Raw genomic sequence first — 17,913 nt, 5'->3', positions numbered from 1 at the left:
TTGCTAGCGGCAGGCGGTAAGGCAGGAGGCGTCACTCAATATCCGGTCTGGGGCACTAACGGGGAATTGCACACTCGACTGATGTCATGATCTGCCGGCAGAGGAAATCGTGGCGGTAGTGTTTAGCACCACCGCAAAATGTCTAGTTAATTTCGCGAGCAGCGCAAACATCACCGCGCCCGGGCGCTAGTTGCTTTGCGCCCCAATTGGCGCCCTCTTAAAGCGCTAACGGGAGGCGCAAACAACTGAATTTTTCCCCCAAGGGGTTGGAGTGAACGGGTTAGAGAGAAGGGGTCAGAGTGAAGGGGTCAGAGTGAAGGGGTTAGAGTGAAGGGGTTAGAGTGAAGGGGTTAGAGTGAAGGGTTTAGAGTGAAGGGTTAGAGTGAAGGGTTAGAGTGAAGGGTTAGAGTGAAGGGGTTAGAGTGAAGGGGTTAGGGTGAAGGGTTAGAGTGAAGGGGTTAGAGTGAAGGGGTTAGAGTGAAGGGGTTAGGGTGAAGGGTTAGAGTGAAGGGTTAGAGTGAAGGGTTAGAGTGAAGGGGTTAGAGTGAAGGGGTTAGAGTGAAGGGGTTAGAGTGAAGGGGTTAGAGTGAAGGATTAGAGTGAAGGGGTTAGAGTGAAGGGGTTAGAGTGAAGGGGTTAGAGTGAAGGGGTTAGAGTGAGGGTTAGAGTGAAGGGGTTAGAGTGAAGGGGTTAGAGTAAAGGGGTTAGAGTGAAGGGTTAGAGTGAAGGGGTTAGAGTGAGGGTTAGAGTGAAGGGGTTAGAGTGAGGGTTAGAGTGAAGGGGGTAGAGTGAACGGGGTAGAGTGAACCTAAGAACATAAGAAGTAGGAGGAGGAGTAGGCCACACGGCCCCTCGGGCCTGCTCCGCCATTCAATAAGATCATGGCTGATCCGAACCTAGACTGACGTCCACTTCCCTGCCCGCTCCCCGTAACCCCTAATTCCTTTATCAGCTAGGAAACTGTCTACCTCCGTTTTGAATTTATTTAATGTCGCAGCTTCCACAGCTCTCTGAGGTAGCAAATTCCATAGATTTACTACCCTCTGAGTGAAGAAGTTTCTCCTCATCTCAGTTTTGAAAGGGCAGCCCCTTATTCCAAGATTATACCCCCTAGTTCTAGTCTCACCCATCAGTGGAAACATCCTCCCCGCATCCACCCGATCAAGCCCCCTCACAATCTTATATGTTTCGATAAGATCGCCTCTCATTCTTCTGAATTCCAATGAGTAGAGGCCCAACCTACTCAACCTTTCCTCATAAGTCAACCCCCTCATCTCCGGAATCAACCGAGTGAACCTTCTCTGAACAGCCTCGAGAGCAAGTATATCTTTTCTTAAATATGGAAACCAAAACTGTCCGCAGTATTCCAGGTGTGGCCTCACCAGTACCCTGTATAACTGAAGCAAGACTTCCCTGCTTTTATACTCCATCCCCCTTGCAATAAAAGCCAAGATTCCATTGGCCTTCCTGATCACCTGCTGTACCTGCATACTAACCTTCTGTGTTTCATGCACCAGGACCCCCAGATCCCTTTCTACTGTAGCACTTTGCAGTTTCTCTCCATTTAGTTAATAACTTGCTCTTTGATTTTTTCTGCCAAAGTGCATAACCTCACACTTTCCAACATTATATTCCATCTGCCAAATTTCTGCCCACTCACTTAGCCTGTATATGTCCTTTTGCAGGTTTTTTATGTCCTCCTCACTCACTGCTTTCCCTCCCATCTTTGTATCGTCGGCAAACTTGGATATGTTGCACTTGGTCCCTTCCTCCGAATCGTTAATATAGATTGTAAAGAGTTGGGGTCCCAGCACTGACCCCTGCGGAACACCAGTAGTTACTGATTGCCAACCCGAGAATGAACCATTTATCCCAACTCTCTGTTTTCTGTTAGATAGCCAATCTTCCACCCATGCCAGTATTTTACCCCCAATCCCGTGATTTTTTATCTTGTGCAATAATCTTTTGTGTGGCACCTTGTCAAATGCCTTTTGGAAGTCCAAATACACCACATCTACTGGTTCCCATTTATCCACCCTGTTTGTTACGTCCTCAAAGAATTCAAGCAAATTTGTCAAACATGACTTCCCCTTCATAAAACCATGCTGACTCTGTCCGATTAAATTATGCTTATCCAAATGTCCTGTTACTGCTTCCTTAATAATGGACTCCAACATTTTACCAACCACAGATGTTAGGCTAACTGCTCCATAGTTTCCAGCCTTTTGTCTACCTCCCTTTTTAAATAAGGGTGTTACATTAGCAGTTTTCCAATCTGCTGGGACCTTTCCTGAATCCAGTGAGTTTTGCAAAATTACCAATGCATCCGCAATCCCTACCGCTACTTCTCTCAAGGCCCTAGGATGTAAGCGATCAGGTCCAGGGGATTTATCCGCCTTTAGTCCCATTATCTTACCGAGTACCACCTCCTTAGTTATTTTAATCGTGTTTAGCTCCTCCCCCTCATAGCCCCGTTTGTCCAGTGTTGGGATATTTTTAGTGTCCTCTACTGTAAAGACTGATACAAAATATTTGTTCAGCGTTTTTGCCACCTCCATGTTCCCCACCACTAATTTCCCAGTCTCGTCCTCTAAGGGACCAACATTCACTTTAGCCACCCTTTTTCTTTTTATATAACTGTAGAAACTCTTGCTATCTGTTTTTATATTTTTTGCTAGTTTACTTTCATAATCTATCTTCCCTTTCTTAATTAATCTTTTCGTTATTCTTTGCTGGCTTTTAAATGCTTTTCAATCTTCTATCCTCCCACTAGATTTGGCTACTTTATATGTCCTTGTTTTCAGTTGGATACTATCCTTTATTAATTTACTTAGCCACGGATGGCTGTCTTTTCTTTTACACCCCTTTTTCCTCAGTGGAATATATTTTCCTTGAAAGTTGTGAAATATCTCCTTGAATGTACACCACTGCTCATGTACCGTCTTACACCATAATCTATTTTCCCAGTCCACTTTAGTCAACTCTGCTCTCATACCTTCATAGTCTCCTTTATTTAAGCTTAGTACGCTGGTTTGAGATCCAACTCTCTCACCTCCAACTGAATTTGGAATTCAGCCATGTTATGGTCACTCATTCCAAGGGGATCCTTTACTAGGACATTTTTTATTAATCCTGTCTCATTACACAGGACCAGATCTAAGATTGCCTGCCCCCTGGTTGGTTCAGTAACATACTGCTCAAGGAACCCATCCTTAATGCACTCTATGAACTCTTCCTCAAGGCTGCCCTGCCCAATTTGATTTGTCCAGTCAATATGAAAGTTAAAATCCCCCATGATTATAGCTGTTCCTTTATTACAAGCCCCAACTATTTCCTGATTTATATTCCGACCAATAGAGTTGCAACTGTTAGGAGGCCTATAGATTACACCCACTAGTGACTTTTTCCCCTTGTTATTCCTTATCTCCACCCAAACTGTTTCACTATCCTGATCCTTTGACCCAATATAATTTCTCACTATTGCAGTGATTCCATCCTTTATTAACATAGCCACCCCACCTCCCTTTCCTTCCTGTCTGTCCTTCCTAATTGTCAAATACCCCTGGATGTTTAGTTCCCAGTCATGGTCACCTTGCAGCCATGTTTCTGTAATGGCCACCAGATCATACCCATGTGTAGTTATTTGTACTGTCAACTCATCTATTTTGTTACGAATGCTGCGTGCATTCCGATAAAGAACTTTAAAATATGTTTTGTGACAATTTATTCCTGCTTTTACCCCCTTTACTACTTTACCTTTATCTTTATATACATTCTGTCCCTTCCTGACACGCTCTGGTTTTTAATTCCCCCACTGCTACCTTGCTCTATTGCCTTCTCCGCTGACATTTTTATTTTTCGCTCTCTTGAAACCTCCCCCCCACTAAATACTTTAAAGCCCTCTCTACAGCCCTAATTATTCGATTCACCAGGATTCTAGTCCCAGCACTGGCGAAGTGAAGTCCATCCCAACGGAACAGCTCTCTCCTGTCCCAGTACTGGTGCCAGTGTCCCAAGAAGCAAAACCCATTTCTCCCACACCAGTCTTTGAGCCATGCATTTAACTCTCTGATTTTATTTACCCTAGCCAAATTTGCTCGTGGCTCAGGTAGTAATCCAGAGATTATTACCCTTGTGGTTCTGTTTTTTAATTTGGCCCCTAGCTGCTCATACTCCCTCAGCAGAACCTCTTTCCTTGTCCTATCTATGTCGTTGGTACCAACATGGACCACGACAACTGGATCCTCCCCCTCCCACTCCAAGTTTCTCTCCAGCCCAGAGGAGATGTCCTTATCCCTGGCACTGGGCAGGCAACACAGCCTTCGGGACTCTCGCTCTCGGCTGCAAAGAACCCTATCTATCCCCCTAATGATACTATCCCCTACAACTACAACATTTCTTTTTACTCCCCCCACTTGAATGGCCCCTCATTCCACGGTGCTGTGGCCAGGTTGCTCATCCTCCCCGCAGTCCCCGCTCCCGTCCTCACAGGGAGTAAGAGCCTCGAACCTGTTGGACAAGAGCAAGGGCTGCGGCTCCTCCAACACTACCTCCTGGATCCCCATACCTGCCTCACTCATAGTCACACCCTCCTGTCCCTGACCACGGACTACATCTGAATTAGTTAATCTAATTGGTGTGACTACTTCCTGGAACACAGAGTCCAGGTAACTCTCCCCCTCCCTGATGTGTCGCAGTGTTTGAAGCTCGGACTCCAGCTCATCAACACGGAGCCGGAGTTCCTCGAGCAGCCAACACTTACTGCAAATATGATCACTGTGAACATCAATGGTGTCCACCAGCTGCCACATATTGCAGCAGTACCACATCACCTGCTCTGCCATTCTATGTAATTAATTACATTTATTATTATTTTTAAATACCCTCTGCCCCGATTCTAGATGATGAATATCACACCTCTATTTAATTGAACTTACCAACTTATAAAGGTTTAAAAGGGAAGGAAAAGTACTCACCAACCAGCCAATCACCTACCAGCTTGGCTGTGATGTCACTTTTGAATTCTGACCTCCCTTTGGAATGTTGCCTGTGGAGCCTGTTTAGGCTGCCTCACCTCGCTGCTCCGACTCGACTCGACACCCGCTGCTGCTCCCGGCTGCCTCGACTGGGCCTCGCCTCGCTGCTCCGCCTCCGCGATGTTTGCTAATCCTGAGGCCAAACTCTCAAAAGGCACTCCGAGGGGGTAGAGTGAAGGGTTAGAGTGAAGGGGTTAGAGCGAAGGGGTTAGAGTGAATGGGTTAGAGCGAAGGGGTTAGAGCGAAGGGGTTAGAGGGAAGGGCTTAGAGTGAAGGGGTTATAGTGAAGGGGTTAGAGTGAAGGGCTTAGAGTGAAGGGCTTAGAGTGAATGGTTAGAGTGAAGGGGTTAGAGTGAATGGATTAGAGTGAAGGGGTTAGAGTGAAGGGCTTAGAGTGAAGGGTTAGAGTGAAGGGCTTAGAGTGAAGGGGTTAGAGTAAAGGGCTTAGAGTGAAGGGCTTAGAGTGAAGGGGTTAGTGAAGGGGTTAGAGTGAAGGGGTTAGAGTGAAGGGGTTAGAGTGAAGGGGTTAGAGTGAAGGGTTAGAGTGAAGGGGTTAGAATGAAGGGGTAAGAGTGAAGGGTTAGAGTGAAGGGGTTAGGGTGAAGAGGTTAGAGTGAAGGTATAGAGTGAAGGGTTAGAGTGAATGGTAAGAGTGAAGGGGCTCGAGTGAAGGGGTTGGAGTGAAGGGGTTAGAGTGAAGGGTTAGAGTGAAGGGTTAGTGGCCTAGAAATTCAGTATAGCCACGTTTGGGGCGCTACAGCATGGTGTTCGCTAAATTTTGTGCCCGGCGCAACTTAGCGCCACCTTCGCCGATATTCAGTTGCATCGCCCCAAGAGGTTGCTGCTGTGCTAAAGCAGGTGATGCACGACTATCATTAGGCGCTAAGCCGGCGATCCGGGGCGCAAACACCGAAGGCGGGCGCAGTGCAGGTGCAGCGAGTTGCTCATTGAGGGCAGACAGTCAGGCGCCGGTCAGCACTTAAAGGGGGAGGGTGGAATTGCTTGGCTGCCACGCCCTGCACACTGCAGCCCTAAGGCAAGGCCTGAACACTGCTTCTGGAATAGCTCCACGCCCAGGAGAATGGAGAAGGCCAGGGAGAGAGCGCAGCGCTTCGGCGAGGGTGACCTGAGGCTGCTGGTTGGCGCAGCGGACCGCAGGCGCCATATCCTCTTCCCTGAGGGTGGCAGGAGGCCACTGCCTGCTGAATATCGGAAAGCATGGAGGGATGTGGCAAACAGGGTCACGTCCAACAGCGTGGTTGGCAGGACACCAACCCAGTGCCGGAAAAAATTCAATGACCTCACTCGGGTTGTCAGGGTGTGAACCCTTTCCAATATCCTCCTCATCCCTTCATGTGCACCTCACTTTATGGCCAAACGGGTCTGAAAGCCCTAATGGCCAGCCCTCATCCAGCAGCTATGGGACTGTCATGAAAAGCACTTGCGCATTCAGGACTTTAGACATTGTCAGGGCTATTTGACCATGGGAGGCAGTGCGGGCAAGATCAGGGCTTGACACTGTCAGGGCTAATCGACCATGGGAGGCAGTGCGGGCAAGATCAGGGCTTGACGCTGTACTTAGAGGCTGTCCTTTCTCTTGCAGGCCAAGCTGGCGCATAACAGAAGACAGCAGCGACAGACAGCGTCCTGACCTGAAACAGCTGAGCGACCTCGAGCAGCGAGTGGAGTGGATCATGGCAGGCCGGCTGAGTGGCCCCATTGCCACTGGAGATGCTGACCCTGTTCTGGGCACCAATGGTAAGGTCATCACCTTTTTGACCTCTCCCTTTCCACTTGTGCCTCACACCTGCATCCTTTGCAACTATCGAACCAATGCAGTGCACAGCAGCACTCATGCCTCCCTCGCTGCCATCTTGTCCTCACTCTAAAGCAACTCTTGTGCCTCCCTGCTTTCAGATGGTGACTCACCAGGTGAGGAGGCGGCCCCTCAAGCTGGCACTGTGCCCGAGTCAGACATAGAGGAGGAGGAAGAGGAAGCCAGCCCATCAGGGACACCCTCAGCCGAGGCAGCCCATGGCCATGATGGTGACACGTCTTCCCTGGAGGGGAACAGGGGGGAAGGGTCGGAGGATAGTGAAGCTCCGGGGACCAGCGGGCTGCAGCAACGCGGGAGGGGTGTGGAAGCTCGGTGGCCTTCTCCCCGGAGGGTGAGTGCGGCCTCCAGTCCTGCTACAGTGAGTGCAGAGGAGGTGCGGCTCCTCGCGGAAATGGGCGCCCAGGCTGAGCGCAGGCACACTGAGCTCATGGCTGCAGTGGCAAGGATGCCTGACTCCATGAAGTCACTGGCAAGGAGTGTGCAGGAATTCGGGACAGCACAGGCCAGGAGTCTGCAGGACGTCGCGGCAGCACAGGCCAGGAGTCTGCAACAATTCAGTGCAGCACAGGCCAGGAGTCTGCAACAATTCAGTGCAGCACAGGCCAGGAGTCTGCAGGACGTCGCGGCAGCACAGGCTAGGAGTCAGCAGGACTGCGCTGCTTCACAGGCGGCTTCTAGCCAAGTGCTCAGTCGTGCCGTGCATTCACTGGCTGCTGTCATGCAGACACAGACCAGGGCCACACGGGCACTAACTGCTGCCACACTCGCTGGATCGGCCAGGCATCGCCGGGGCACTCGCTGTGCCGCAGCAGCCCAGCAGTCTGTGCCTCAGCAGATTGCTGCGCATGCTGCAGTGCTGGCCCATGCACGTGCCAATGTATCAGCCGACCAGGGAGTGCCTGTGATCTGTCAGGTTGGCAGCATTCCTGCAGCCAACACTGTCACTCCTCCATTGCAGCTGCCACCAGCTGTTGGACAGACTGGTGCCGCCCAAGCAGAGTTGGAGCAATCAGCAGCCGGCCCCTCCAGGCCCAGAGCTGGTCCAGGCCGACCCCCAAGGGCATCTGCCGTCTCACCATCTGACCCTCAGCAGCATTCCCCCAGCCTTGCTGCAGCCACTGGGGTCCCATTGAAGAGGAGCTGCAGGGCGGGTAGGGGCCAGTCATGGAAGCGAAACGGATCACCCTCGCAGGGGGAAAAGTAGAAGGTGTGGCCAAATGTTTTGTTTTATATATAAAGGCCAAGACTGGTGTATTTGTTTCATATTTAAAGGCCGAGACTGGTATATTTGTTTTACTTATAAAGGCCGAGACTGGTGTATTTGTTTCATATATAAAGGCCGAGACTGCTGTATTTGTTTCATATTTAAAGGCCGAGACTGGTATATTTGTTTTACTTGTAAAGGCCGAGACTGGTGTATTTGTGTTTTTGGGGGGGGGGTTTTCTCCATTAGTTTGTCATGTGGGAAGGGCACAGAGGTATCGCAGTAAAAATTTTCTTAAATTGCACTGTCCATGCTTTCTTTTGGAAGTCCTGGTTGCCCTGCTCGGCTGAGGGCTTGTGGAGCAGCTACATTCATCTTCTGCCATTGGCACAAGCCATTCCCTGAGAGGGGGCCTAGAACCGACTTGCAATAAGCCACCGACGGGCGGCCCTTGCACTTTCTGCCTCCCTCCTGTGCTGGTCCTCCTCCTCCTCCTCCTCTGGTGGTCCTCCAATGTCTGCTGGCAGTGGCTGAGTCCTGCAGATAGCCAGGTTGTGCAGCATGCAGCACACGACAACAAAATGGGAGACTCGCTCAGGCGAGTACTGTAGGGCTCCCCCGGAACGATCCAGACAGCGGAACCGTTGCTTCAGCACGCCGATTGTTTGCTCAATGATGTTCCTGGTTGCTTGATGGCTGTCATTGTATCCCTCTTCAGCAGGGGTGCTGGGCGCACGGAGCAGGGTCATCAGCCAGGTGCACAAAGGATAGCCTTTGTCCCCGAGAAGACATCCTCGTGGGTGAGGCTGGGCCTCGAACATGTCTGCCACAGAAGTCTGGCGCAGGATGAAGGCATCGTGGCTGCTGCCTGGAAAGCGGGCATTGACAGCTAGGATGAGCTGCCTGTGGTCACACACCAACTGCACGTTGAGTGAATGGTAGCCCTTCCGGTTGCAGTAATCCTCGGCATTCTCTACAGGTGCCCGCAAAGCCACATACGTGCAGCCAATGGCGCCCTGCACCATGGGGAAGCCCGCTAATGCTGCAAAGCCCATTGCACGCTCTTGCTGCTTGTCAATGGTCATGGGGAAGGAGATGAACTGACGTCTCCTTCTGAAAAGGGCATTGGTCACCTGGCGGATGCAGCAATGTACCGCAAACTGGGAGATGTCGGAAATGTCCCCAGTAGCGGATTGGAAGGAGCCGGTGGCATAGAAGTTGAGAGCCACTGTCACCTTCACTGCCACTGACAGAGACGTCCTGCTCCTCAGCTGTGGCTGCAGATGTCCGCGAAGCAGGTGGCAGACCTCAGTGACCACCGCCCTTCTGAATCGCAGCCTCCGAACACACTGCTCCTCAGACATGTTCAAATATGAGAACTGCTGGCGGTATACCCTGGGTGGGTAAGGCCTCCTTTGCCGACACCTGTTGGCCCTTCTCTGTCTGGCCATGACTGGCACTCTCTCACGGCGTCTCTAAGCCCTTTGAATGCAATGGAGAAGCCCAACGTTTCCACCCATTATATGCTACCAATCAATGCTATGACACTGAAGTTAAAGACAAGTGCAAAGTTGTGGCCTGAAGCCACAAGTACCTGTGCGAGTATTGAGCCAAACCAGAAAGCTCTCTACCTTTGTCTCTCTCCAAAGATCCATCTCTCACAAAGAAGGAGTGGTGCAAAATGGCTGCCATTTATACTGCAGGAGGAGTCCCCTTTAATTAGCGTCCCCCGCGCCCCGCAGTGACTGGGAACCGTTCCCCTCTACCAGTCGCTAGGGGAGCCAGGCGCACAATAGGCCGGCGCCACTGAATTTCCGGTTCGGGGCACACAAAGGGTGCTGCACCATGAAATGACGTCAGGATCTGCGCGCGCAGCTGAGTGCGCGCAAAGGTTTTGCGCCGCCGCTAAATCTTAACTGAAGTTCGCGAGAGACGCAGATCGCGCCGCGCCCGGGTGCTAGCCACTTAGTGCCCCACTTCAGCCATGATCTCATTGAATGGCGGAGCAGGCTCGAAGGGCCGAATGGCCTACTCCTGTTCCTATCTCTATGTTTCTATGTTTCTTCTCCTCCTCCTAAGGCACTAGCGGCTGGCGCAAACAACTGAATTTCTAGGCCAGAGTGAAAGGGTTAGAGTGAAGGAGTTAGAGTGAAGGGTTAGAGTGAAGGGTTAGAGTGAAGGGGTTAGAGTGAAGGGGTTAGAGTGAAGGGGTAAGAGTGAAGGGGTAAGAGTGAAGGGATAGAGTGAAGGGTTAGAGTGAAGGGTTAGAGTGAAGGGGTTAGAGTGAAGGGGTAAGAGTGAAGGGTTAGAGTGAAGGGTTAGAGTGAAGGGGCTAGAGTGAAGGGGCTAGAGTGAAGGGTTAGAGTGAAGAGTTAGAGTGAAGGGTTAGAGTGAAGGGTTAGAGTGAAGGGTTAGAGTGAAGGGGTTAGAGTGAAGGGGGTTAGAGTGAAGGGTTAGAGTGAAGGGGTTAGAGGGAGGGGTAAGAGTGAAGGGGTTAGAGTGAAGGGGTTAGAGGGAGGGGTAAGAGTGAAGGGGTTAGAGTGAAGGGGTTAGAGTGAAGGGGTTAGGGTGAAGGGTTAGAGTGAAGGGTTAGAGTGAAGGGTTAGAGTGAAGGGTTAGAGTGAAGGGTTAGAGTGAAGGGGTTAGAGTGAAGGGGTTAGGGTGAAGGGTTAGAGTGAAGGGTTAGAGTGAAGGGGTTAGGGTGAAGGGTTAGAGTGAAGGGGTTAGAGTGAAGGGGTTAGGGTGAAGGGTTAGAGTGAAGGGGTTAGAGTGAAGGGTTAGAGTGAAGGGGTTAGAGTTAAGGGTTAGAGTGAAGGGGTTAGAGTGAAGGGTTAGAGTGAAGGGGGGAAAATTTCAGTTTCACCCCGTTTGGGGCGCCATTATCGGCCGTGCGCAAAGTTTAGCGCCTGGCGCTAATTATCGCCTCCGACGGCAAACTTGGCTTTTATCGCCCCTGGAGGTGATTGGAGCACTAAATCAGACGCTTCACACCTGTCTTAAGGCGCAAAGGCCGAGGAGCGAGGCGCTACCTCAGAGCGCTGGCGAAGCAAGGAAGGGCAAATCAAAATGAACCTGCAAAGTGCTGCTCAGTACCCAAAACTCCTTCACACAGCGTTGAATCTCAACAGAAGTCTCTCTCTCTCTCAGAATGCGTGGTGCAAAAATGTCACTGACAAAAAAAGGCAGGAAGCGGTCGCCTTTAAATAGCGCTCCCCCAGTCCCTTTCTGACAGCAAAACGCTCCCCTCAACCTGTCGTTGCTAGCGGCAGGCGGTAAGGCAGGGGGCGCCACTCAATATCCGGTCCGGGGCGCTAACGGGGAATTGCACACTCGACTGATGTCATGATCTGCCGGCGCAGGAGATCGTGGCGGTAGTGTTTAGCGCCGCCGCAAAATGTCTAGTTAATTTCGCAAGCGGCACAAACATCTCCGCGCCCGGGCGCTAGTTGCTTTGCGCCCCAATTGGCGCCCTCTTAAAGCGCTAACGGGAGGCGCAAACAACTGAATTTTTCCCCCAAGGGGTTGAAGTGAAGGGGTTAGAGTGAAGGGGTTAGAGTGAAGGGGTTAGAGTGAAGGGGTTAGAGTGAAGGGGTTAGAGTGAAGGGGTTAGAGTGAAGGGGTTAGACTGAAGGGTTAGAGTGAAGGGGTTAGAGTGAAGGGGTTAGAGTGAAGGGGTTAGACTGAAGGGTTAGAGTGAAGGGGTTAGAGTGAAGGGGTCAGAGTGAAGGGTTAGAGTGAAGGGGTTAGAGTGAAGGGGTTAGAGTGAAGGGTTAGAGTGAAGGGTTAGAGTGAAGGGTTAGATTGAAGGGGTTAGAGTGAAGGGGTTGGTGGGAAGGGTAAGAGTGAAGGGTTAGATTGAAGGGGTTAGAGTGAAGGTGTTAGATTGAAGGGTTAGAGTGAAGGGTTAAAGTGAAGGGGTTAGCGTGAAGGGGGTTTAGAGTGAAGGGTTAGAGTGAAGGGTTAGAGTGAAGGGTTAGAGTGAAGGGTTAGAGTGAAGGGGTTAGAGTGAAGGCTTAAAGTGAAGGGTTAGAGTGAAGGGGTTACATAGAAACATAGAAACATAGAAGATAGGAGCAGGAGTAGGCCATTCGGCCCCTCGAGCCTGCTCCGCCATTCAATGAGATCATGGCTGATCATCCAAATTCAGTACCCTGTCCCTGCCTTCTCCCCATATCCCTTGATCCCTTTAGCCTTCAGAAATATATCCAACTCCTTCTTGAATATATTTAATGAACTGGCCTCCACCGCCCTCTGTGGCAGAGAATTCCACAGGTTCACCACTCTTTGGGTGAAGAAATTCCTCCTCATTTCAGTCCTAAATGGCTTACCCCTTATCCTTAGACTATGACCCCTGGTTCTGGACTCCCCGGCCATCAGAAACATCCTTCCTGCATCTAGTCTGTCCAGGCCTGACAGAATTTTATAGGTTTCGATGAGATCCCCTCTCAATCTTCTAAACTCCAGTGAGTATAAGCCCAATCGACACAATCTCTCCTCATACGTCATTCCTGCCATCCCAGGCATCAGCCTGGTGAATCTTCGCTGAACTCATTCCATGGCAAGAACGTCCTTCCTCAGATAAGGCGACCAAAACTGCACACAATACTCAAGGTGCGGTCTCACCAAGGCCCTGTACAACTGCAGCAAGACATCCTTGTTCCTGTACTCGAACCGTCTTGCTACGAATTCTAACATACCATTTGCCTTCTTTTTTTTAGTTTTTTTTAATTCATTGATGGGATGTGGGCGTCGCTGGCTGGCTAGGCCTGCATTTAGTGCCCATCCCTAATTGCCCTTGAGAAGATGGTGGTGAGCCGCCTTCTTGAACCGCTGCAGTCCATATGGTGTAGGCACACCCACAATGCTGTTAGGAAGGGAGTTCCAGGATTTTGGCCCAGCGACAGTGAAGGAACGGCGATACAGGTCCAAGTCAGGATGGTGTGTGGCTTGGAGGGGAACTTGTAGGTGGTGATGTTCCCATGCATCTGCTGCCCTTGTCCTTCTAAGTGGTAGAGGTCGCGGGTTTGGAAGGTGCTGGTGAAGGAGCCTTGGCGAGTTGCTGCAGTGCATCTTGTAAATGGTACACACTGCAGCCACAGTGCGCCGGTGGTGGAGGGAGTGAATGTTGAAGGTGGATGGAGTGCCAATCAAACGGGCTGCTTTATCCTGAATGGTGTCGAGCTTCTTGAGTGTTGTTGGAGCTGCACTCATCCAGGCAAGTGGAGAGTATTCCATCACACTCCTGACTTGTGCCTTGTAGATGGTGGAAAGGCTTTGGGGAGTCAGGAGGTGAGACACTCGCCGCAGAATTCCCAGCCTCTGGCCTGCTCTTGTAGACACAGTATTTATATGGCAGGTCCAGTTCAGTTTCTGATCAATGGTAACCCCCAGGATGTTGATAGTGGGGGATTCAGCGATGGTAATGCCATTGAATGTCAAGGGGAGATGGTTAGAGTCTCGCTTGTTGGAGATGGTCATTGCCTGGCACTTGTGTGGTGCGAATGTTACTTGCCACTTGTCAGCCCAAGTCTGAATGTTGTCCAGGTCTTGCTGCATATGGACACGGACTGCGTCAGTATCTGACGAGTCTCGAATGGTGCTGAACAGTGTGCAATCATCAGCGAACATCCCCTCTTCTGACCTTATGATGGAGGGAAGGTCATTGATGAAACAGCTGAAGATGGTTGGGCCTAGGACACTGCCCTGAGGAACTCCTGCAGTGATGTCATGTGATTGAGATGAATGATCTCCAACAACCACAGCCAACTTCCTTTGTGCTCGGTATGATTCCAACCAATGGAAAGTTTTCCCCTTGATTCCCATTGACTTCAGTTTTGCTAGGGCTCCTTGATGCCACACTCGATCAAATGCTGCCTTGATGTCAAGGGCAGTCACTCTCACCTCACCTCTTGAGTTCAGCTCTTTTATCCATGTTTGGACCAAGGCTGTAATGAGGTCAGGAGCTGAGTGGCCCTGGCGGAACCCAAACTGGGCGTCAGTTAGCAGGTTATTGCTGAGTAAGTGCCGCTTGATAGCACAGTCGACGACACCTTCCATCACTGCTGCACCTGCATGCTTACCTTCAGCGACTGGTGCACAAAAACACCCAGGTCTCTTTGCACTTCCCCTTCTCCCAATCTATTGCCATTCAAAAAATAATCTGCCTTCCTGTTTTTGCCACCAAAGTGGATAACCTCACATTTATCCACATTATAGTGCATTTGCCATGTTTCTGCCCAATCACCCAACCTGTCCAAATCGTACTGGAGTTTCATGACATCCTCCTCACAGCATACCCTCCCACCCAGCTTTGTGTCGTCTGCAAATTTGGAGATATTACATCCAATTCCCTCGTCCAGATCATCATTAATATATATTGTGAACAGCTGGGGTCCTAAGACCGATCCTTGCGGTACCCCACTAGTCACTGCCTGCCACTCGGAAAACGACCCGTTTATTCCAACTCTTTGCTTTCTGTCCGCCAACCAGTTCTCTATCCAAGTCAATACCTTGCCCCCAATCCCATGTGCCTCAATTTTGCATGCTAATCTCTTATGCGGGACCTTATCGAAAGCCTTCTGAAAGTCCAAATACAACACATCCACTGGTTCTCCCTTATCTATTTTACCAGTTACATCCTCAAAAAATTCCAGTAGATTAGTCAAGCACGATTTACCTATTGTAAATTCATGTTGACTTTGTCCGATCCTGTCACTGCTTTCCAAGTGCTCTGCTATTACATCTTTTATAATGGACTTTAGCATTTTCCCCACTACCGATGTCAGGCTATAATTCCCCGCTTTTTCTCTACCACCTTTTCTGAATAGTGGGTTAGAGTGAATGGGTTAGAATGAAGGGGTTAGAGTGAAGGGGTTAGAGTGAAGGGGGTTAGAGTGAAGGGGTTAGAGTGAAGGGTTTAGAGTGCAGGGGTTAGAGTGAAGGGGTTAGAGTGAAGGGGTTAGAGTGAAGGGGTTAGAGTGAAGGGGTTAGAGTGAAGGTTTAGAGTGAAGGGGTTAGAGTGAAGGTTTAGAGTGAAGGGGTTAGAGTGAAGGGGTTAGAGTGAAGGTTTAGAGTGAAGGGGTTAGAGTGAAGGGGTTAGAGTGAAGGGGGTTAGAGTGAAGGGGTTAGAGTGAAGGGTTTAGAGTGAAGGGGTTAGAGTGAAGGGGTTAGAGTGAAGGGGTTAGAGTGAAGGTTTAGAGTGAAGGGGTTAGAGTGAAGGTTTAGAGTGAAGGGGTTAGAGTGAAGGGGTTAGAGTGAAGGGCTTAGAGTGAAGGGTTAGAGTGAAGGGGTTAGAGTGAAGGGGTTAGAGTGAAGGGGTTAGAGTGAAGGGGTTAGAGTGAAGGGTTAGAGTGAAGGGTTAGAGTGAAGGGTTAGAGTGAAGGGTTAGAGTGAAGGGGTTAGAGTGAAGGGGTTAGAGTGAAGGGGTTAGAGTGAAGGGGTTAGAGTGAAGGTGTTAGAGTGAAGGGTTAGTGTGAAGGGGTTAGAGTGAAGGGTTAGAGTGAAGGGTTAGAGTGAAGGGGTTAGAGTGAAGGGGTAGAGTGAAGGGGTTAGAGTAAATGGATTAGAGTGAAGGGTTAGTGTGAATGGTAGGGGGTTGGGAACCTGAGCAGGGAGACAGAGGAAAGGGAAACAAGGATAGAAGCAAAAGACAGGAAGGAGAAAAGCAAAGGTGGCAGTCAGAGAAATCAAGGGGTAGAAATTCAGTTGTTAGCGCCACCCGTTAGCACCTTAAGAGGGGGATAAGTGCGGCGCTAACCAAGTAGCACCCGGGTGTGGCGATACCTGCGCCTCTCGCGAAATTGAGCGGACATTTAGCGGCAGCGCTAAACCATACTGCCCGCTCTCCTGCGCACGCAGATCTTGACGTCATTCCAGAGTGCAACGCCCTTGGGACGCCCTGGACCGGACATTCAGTGGCGCCCCCCTCCTTTCCGCCTGTCGCTGCCAACGACAGGTTGACTGGAATGCTTCCCAGTCGCTATGGGGCTGGGCGGGCACTATTTAAAGGGGGCTCTTCCTGTCTTCTGTGTGGTAGCCATTTTTGGACCACTCGTTCTGAGAGAGAGAGATTTGCAGAGAGACAAAGGGAGAAAGAGAGACTTTTGCATTGAATCAACGCTGTCTGAGGTAGTTTTGGCTTCTGACCATAACTTGTAGTTGCTTTGCTTTTTCACCGGCATAACTTTGATTGCCCTCATACTATGGGGGCTGCAATGGATGGGAACGTCGTGCTTCTCCATCACATTGAGAGGGCACAGAGACGCACAGAGAGAGTGGCCATCATGGCCAGATGGAGGAGGGCCAAAAGGCGTCGGTACAGGAGACCTTACCCTCCCAGGGTTTTTTGCCAACAGTTCTCATACATCAATATGTCTGAGGAGCAGTGTTTGTGAAGGCTGCGATTCAGCAAGGAGGTGGTCACTGAGCTCTGCCACCTGCTTCAGCCAGATCTGCAGCCTCAACTGAGGAGCAGGACGTCTCTGTCAGTGGCAGTGAAGATAACAGTGGCTCTCAACTTTTATGCCACCGGCTCCTTTCAATCTGCTACTGGGGACATTGCCAATATCTCCCAGTTCGCGGTGCATTGCTGCATCCGTCAAGTCACAAATGCCCTCTTTAAAAGGAGACGAGAGTACATCTCTTTCCCCATGACCCCGGACAAGCAGCAAGAGCGCGCAGATGGCTTTGCAAAAATAGCAGGCTTCCCCATGGTGCAGGGCACCATTAACTGCACCCATGTGGCTTTGCGGGCGCCGCAAGAGAATGCCGAGGATTTCCACAACCGAAAGGGCTTCCATTCCTTGAACGTCCAGTTGGTCTGTGGCCACAGACAGCTGATACTCGCTGTCAATGCCCAGTTTCCAGGCAGCAGCCACGGTGCCTTCATCCTGCACCAGACTTCTGTGGCAGACCTTTTCAAGGCCCCACTTCACCCAGGAGGCTGGCTTCTCGGGGACAAGGGCAATCCTCTGTGCACCTGGCTGATGACCCCGCTCCGTTCGCCCAGTACCCCTGCAGAAGAACAATACAATTGGAGACATCAAGCTACCAGGAACATCGTTGAGCACACAATCGGCGTGCTCAAGCAACGGTTCTGCTGTCTGGACCACTCTGGAGGAGCCCTGCAGTACTCGCCTGAGTGAGTCTCCCACTTCGTTGTTGTGTGCAGCATGCTGCATAACCTGGCAATCCTCAGGACCCAGCCAATGCCACCGGGCCTTGGAGCACCAGCAGAGGAGGAGGAGGAGGAGGAGGAGCAGCAGCACCAAGATGGGAGGGAGGCACAAAGTGCAAGGGCCGTCGGTCAAAGGCTTATAGCAAGTCACTTCTAGGCCCCCTCTGAGGGAATGGCTTCTGCCATTCAAAGAACCTGAATGAAACCATCCCGCAACCCCTGAGCCGGTCAAGGCAACAATGAGTGCAAAGAGCAAACATGCACATTTTGAATAAAGACACTTCTTTATTTACCAAACTGTGTATCTTTCTCGCATGACAAAGTAATAGAAAGAAACACACAAAAAAACAGTCAATCACATAACTGGCTCTCACAACCTGGAGACAATGTCCAAAACAGTAACAAAAATATGACCACGATCCTCGGCCTTCAATAAAACAATGAACAGCATTTTGCCACACCACCTACTTTTTGCCCTTCGAGGGTGATCTGCTTCCCTTGCAAAATTGCCCCCTTCCCACCCTGCAGCTCCTCCACACTGGGACCCCAGTGGCTGCAGCAAGGCTGGGGGAACGCTGCTGAGTGTCAGAAACTGAGACTGCAGATGCCCTTGAGGGACGGCCTGGACCAGCTCTGGCCCTGGAGGGCCCGGCTGCTGACT

This window comes from Somniosus microcephalus, chromosome 24 (genome assembly GCF_052327205.1).
Source record: "Somniosus microcephalus isolate GS21.2 chromosome 24, FLI_Smic_1.0, whole genome shotgun sequence".
Lineage (NCBI taxonomy): Eukaryota > Metazoa > Chordata > Chondrichthyes > Squaliformes > Somniosidae > Somniosus > Somniosus microcephalus.
Note: the sequence above shows the minus strand (reverse complement) of the source record.